The 5,724-nt window shown below is 48.1% G+C and overlaps 1 long non-coding RNA gene across 1 annotated transcript; it reads right to left on the bottom strand.

Annotated features, from left to right (window-relative positions):
- Positions 1 to 1,861: 1,861 nt before the first annotated feature.
- LOC141020650 (uncharacterized) lies at positions 1,862 to 4,866 on the bottom strand. The gene is made up of 2 exons (XR_012188316.1): positions 4,495 to 4,866; positions 1,862 to 3,400 (listed from the first exon to the last, which is right to left on the bottom strand). It is a non-coding gene; the product is annotated as an uncharacterized lncRNA (long non-coding RNA).
- Positions 4,867 to 5,724: the final 858 nt, after the last annotated feature.

The raw sequence follows: 5,724 nt of genomic DNA, 5'->3' as shown, positions 1-5,724 counted from the left end.
CCATGACATTCTTGACATAAGACGGTAATACTTCAGGGTAGAACAGAATCAAAAGCTGGATTGGCATTTTGATCTGCGAAATACAACTACTTTGACCCAATCCAAGATATGGATGAGGTACTGGAGTTTGTTTCTCCTAGTCATTCTGAAATAGAATGGCTTGACGGACCACTAGAGTAATAGGCATCGATAAACACGATTGCCAACTACTCCTTACTATCAATTGATAGACGAGGGCCAGAAAACAACTAAAGAGGGACAACTCAAAAGAACATCTGATTTTCTGAGTTGTGGATGCATAGATTAGTATGTCGAGCAAAGGTCAACATTTCTTCCGGATAACCCATGCAGAAAGGTAGAACTGGCAGATTCACAATGTAGAACAAAGAACTCATCAAGAGCACTCTTATTATGATCTTTTGGTTCAAAGGAACTCCTGCCAAGGATGGTTCATGGTATTTGGAAGAATGATATACCACGGACCTCGAAGACTATCACAAAGGTTACTAGTATCCTAAAGGTACGAGCAACACTATCAACACGAGGTAAGTAGAGTGAATCTTGGGTCAAGAACCCAGGAGTAGAATACCTACTACTAAATGGCATCACGGGATGCTTTCGAGAATAATGGCCAGAATCATCACACTGGGGATACAAAGCATTGCTAGATTACGGAATGGTTCTCTAAGACGACTGGGTCATAATAATAGCTCCAACATATATGCCGAGGCAACGGAGTACCTCAACACACTAATTTGTGTGATTAATCTGGCCCAAATGAACATCAGAAACGGGAAGAAGGGATTTGCAAATGCATCAGACTATTTAGAAACCTGGGATGACTCGGACAGCATAACGACTGTAAATGCTCAAAATGATTTGAGACATCCTGCAAAATGGTGACATAACCACTTAACATCACAATATCAAAGTCCTGAGATCAACTGTCAACACACAAAAGTAGTAGGAACTGAACTCGGGCTTGAAACCAACAATCATATAAGTCTACAGATTAGTAACACGTGATCCTGATAGAAGATGAGAAAGCCTAGTTCTTAATCCACGCAGAAAAGAAGAGGTTGACTCAGATCAGAAGGGCATAAGGTATAAGGAGTAAAAAGAGCCTTACGTTCCCTTCCACAATCAATTCCCTTACATATCTAAAGCATTTCTAGACACGACTTCGACCAGTTTGGCTTGGTAATCCTACAGGCAGTCGGGCTCTGATACTAAAGCTGTCAGGACCCCGATTCCAAGTCACATCGATCTAGCGAGTAACACCTCATATCACTTTGCGGCCTCACGCACGGTATTCCCACGGGTGTCGCCTTACCATGGCCCGGGACCGTTTGCGCCTTTTGGCTCACGTATATGATAGTGTCGCTAGCATCCATATGACAGAGAACCCTGGCCGACATGACCCGTCGTGAACCCAAAGTGTCACTAACTTACGGGGACAGGCATACATGAGTCAACATCGAGCATGTCGGTCAGCAGCGTGCGAATCCGGGCTGTAGCACTAGGCTAACCGGACTCCGGTGAACCGGGCTATAGCAGGCTAGGCAGGACTCCGGATGTCACAGCGTGACATTTCCCCGAAGGGACAGACACATGAACGAAGTGAATCACATGTCGGCCAGTCAAGTGTTCCGGAGCAGTAGTGCTGGGCTAGCAGGACTCCGGTGAACCGGGCTGTAGCAGACTACTATGGCTCATGGAAGCACAAGACTACATTTCCCCATAAGAGAGGCTACCAAGGATAAACAACTAGGTTGTCGGATCCCACACATACCAAGCATTTCAATCATACACACAATATGCTCGATATGTGTAAATACAACATGGCATCACAGCAAAACTCTACGACTAAAAGTATTTATTCATTAGGCTCCGAGGACCGAGATATTACAAACATGGGTCTCATGACCCAACATTCAGAGCATACAAGTCAAAGCACATGCGGAAGCTTAACATGTCTGAGTATAGACATCTACAAATGAAAAAGGCTGAGAAGCCTGACTATCTACCAGATCCTGCCGAGGGCACAAGATCGTAGCTGAGGTATCAAGTTAAACGTCGAAGTCCACACGGAACTACTAGCGAGACTGACGTCTCTCTGCAAAACATAAAATAGGCAAACGTGAGTACAAATGTACCCAGCAAGACTTACATCAGAACTAGCTACATATGCATCAGTATCAACAAAGGGGGTGGTGGAGTTTGACTGCAGCAAGCCAGCTTTGACTCAGTGGCCATCCTGAACTACGACTGCAAATAACTCTTTTGAGGTGCGCACACGAGTCCACATATTCACCATATCAATACACCACTATGGATCCGCTCCCGTCTCCCTACGAGGACGCCATCCATAGTACTCACGCTTACCTTGCGCATTTTAGAGTATCCACTTTCACTTGTCTATGAACTGTACAGGCAACCCATAAGTCCTTTACCGCGGACACGGCTATTCGAATAGATCATTTATAACCCTGCAGGGGTGTACTTCTTCACACACGCTCTCGCCACTTACCACCATGTACACGTCGTGTATCTCGGCAACCTTCAAGCGGAAGCCTGGCGAGGGAGTCGGCCACGACCTGACTAACCACACAAGTCTCTAGTCCAGGTTTATCGCCTATTCGGGTTCCATCCGCAAGGAGATCCAGCCGGGGTGTCGCTCACGGCCCCAAATGATGTGTACAGGATTCCAAGCCCACCAAACGGGCGGCGCTTGGCATACCCGGCCACGGTGCCTAGTCTGTCCCAAGCCCACCTGTACCTGGTGCCACTTGGTAGACTACTAACACTACCTACAAACACCAGAAACTAGTTGCAACTCCTGGACAGAGATCAAGTTGATTAATAAGTCGAGAGGGGTTGAGTTATCGGAACCCAATGTGTGGTAGTAACTGTTCATGGATCACAAACACAGAACTCAGTTCCTGAGGACGGCTTCAATGAGACAACCCACCATGTACTCCTACATGGCCTCTCACCCGATACCTTTACCAAGTCGTGTTCACACACTTAGCTCTCAATAGTAGGACATGTTCACACACCTCCAATTCATCCCCGATGAACCGGACCTGACACAACTCTAAGCAATAGCAGGCATGACAAACAAGCATGAATGAGTAGGCACATCAGGGATCAAACAACTCCTACTCATGCTAGTGGGTTTCATCTATTTACTGTGGCAATGACAGGTCATGCAGAGGAAAGGGGTTCAACTACCGCAGCATGTAATAGTTGAATCGTTGTTGTCCTAATGCAGTAAAAGAGAGCAGAATCGAGAGAGTGGGATTGTATCAGAATGAACAAGGGGGTTTTACTTGCCTGGCACTTCTGAAGATAGTATAGCTCTTCATCGGTGTCATCGATCTCATCATCGGAACCACGTCTACCGAGGGGGAACAATTACCGGCAACAGAGAGGAAACACAATCAATGCAATGCAACAATATGATGCATGATCATGACATAGCAATATGTTGTGATCTGAGCTAATGCAACTAACAACGATTTAAATGAAGTTGGTTTGAATACAAGATTCAAATTCAAACTCCATATGTGATTATTCAAATGCCATTAATTGATTTGACCTGATCAGCAGGCATAAGTTGCTCAAACATGCATGAAAATGGTACAGATGAATAGATTGGATTTTTCTGATAATTTGTCATATATAAATTATTTCATTTGGAGTTATAGATTAATTTCTATGGATTTTTGAAGTTTTGGATATTTTCTGAAATAAATAAATCATTTCTGATTTATATAAATCCCAGAAAATATTTACTGCGTCAGCACGACGAATCAGTGATGTCAGCAGGTCAACGTGCTGGTCCAGGTCAAACCTGACCAGTAGGGCCCACTGGTCAGTGACACAGAGTCAGCTACAGAGGCTGACACGTGGGACCCGGTCAATGCTGACGTGGCCAAGTCAAAGGTGACAGACGGGGCCCTCTCAGATTAGTACTAATTTAACAGAGAAGTTAAACTAATTAATTTAGGCCAGGGGGCCCGCTTGGCAGTGGCTCTAGGGAGTGATTAGCTGGGCGTTTAGGCACTAATTAAGTGGCCACGTCGGCGGCTAACCGCCGGTGACACACAGATGCGGCGGCGGCACTCGTTCTGGCGATTCCGGCGACGAGAGGAGGTGGGGTTGGTCTCTACGGCTGCTGCGCGAGGAGGCGCGTCGATTGGTGGCCGTGGGCGGTGCCGGGTCGGACTGCAGCGGTGACGGCGATGACAACAGCGGTGACCGTAGCACGGCTATGCGCGGGCGCGTGCTGCAGCTCGAGGGAGAGCGAACGGAGGCTCTAGGCAGCACGTAAAGAGCAGCAGAATCACGCAGGAGCAACTGGTTGTAGTGGAGGGGCTCAGAAGCACGGAGCTCACCGGTCATGGTGGCGGCCGGAGCTTGGGTTCGCGGGGACGGCAGCTAGCGAACGAGAAGGGAGGGGTGAGCAAGGGGGAAGGGGAAGGTGCTCACATCGGTCCAGATGAGCAGCTCGGCCGGCCCGGGGAAGCTCTGGAGTGGACGGAGCGGCGGGGTCGATCTCGGCGAGCCGAGGTTGAAGAAGATGGTGTGGACGTCGCTTCAGGGCGTCCGGCGTTGCTAGACTCTGCGGGGAGGATAACGAGGTCGTGGCGGAGCTCAGGGGCACGTCGGCGAGGCGAGACAGTGGCAGTGGCCACGGCAACAGCGGGCGGCGGCGACGGCAACGCTCGGTGGTGCTCGGGGAAGGGGGACAGATGAGGGATAGGCACGGGAGAGAGGGGGAGAGTGACCAGGGGTTGCGGGGGTCTCCGTGGCGCTCGAGTGAGGACGGGAAGGCAGCATGAGGTGGAAGCAGGAGGTGGCGTCGTCGGCCGCGCGCGTGCAGGCACGCAGCTGCTTCTCCTCCTGGCAGGAGGAAGAAGACGGTGTTGCCCCTGTGGGCTGGGCCAGAACAGGAGTTGGGCCAGGCAGTAAGTCAGGTAAGGCCCTTTCCTTTGTCTGTTTTATTTCTTCTGTTTTGTTTTCTTTTATTTATTTCTCTGCCACTGTTTTGAGATCAAAACTAAATCAAAACCAGTGTCAAACTCCTCTGAAATATTTTTATTTTGCTAGATGGACTTTTCCAAAAGCTCATAAAACATTTCAGGGGTATTTGAAATTATATTCTAATTATATGAATATAATTCAAATTCAAATAGCTAATGATTTAAATTCAAAGTCCCAAAAATAAATCCTTAAAAATGTTCCTAAATTTTGGTTTGATATATATCTCTGGCCAAAATTCTCAAACATTGCATAAGGACATCTTGGAAACAAAGAATGAAATTTCCAGGGTTCTTTGCCCTTCTTTTATTTAAGTTTTCGAGGCTTCAGATTTCCTCAATTCAGATTTCTTGAAATTAACATGATGCATGCTCACTGATGCAACTATTACACTCAGATATTCTAGGGATGTGACACCAGACCCCCTCCCAATGAATAGGATCCCGTTTCGAACGTGGCCGGTCGAACACAAGGCCGTTTCCTCCGTTCTGCGGTACGCCAGGCCTCGGTTCCATCGGCTGTTCCGTCCAAGCCCTCCCGATGAACACGACGACGCATTCCGTTCCGACCCAGCCGGTTGGCTCCCCACGAACACGACGATGACGCTGTTTCTCCGTTCCAACCCAGCCATGTACACGAGCCCTGGTTGTACGTATGCGCGAGTAGGCGTTCGAGACC

Source organism: Aegilops tauschii, chromosome 1 (genome assembly GCF_002575655.3).
Source record: "Aegilops tauschii subsp. strangulata cultivar AL8/78 chromosome 1, Aet v6.0, whole genome shotgun sequence".
NCBI classification, from domain to species: Eukaryota; Viridiplantae; Streptophyta; class Magnoliopsida; order Poales; family Poaceae; genus Aegilops; species Aegilops tauschii.
Note: the sequence above shows the minus strand (reverse complement) of the source record. Positions and strands in the feature narration are given on the sequence as shown.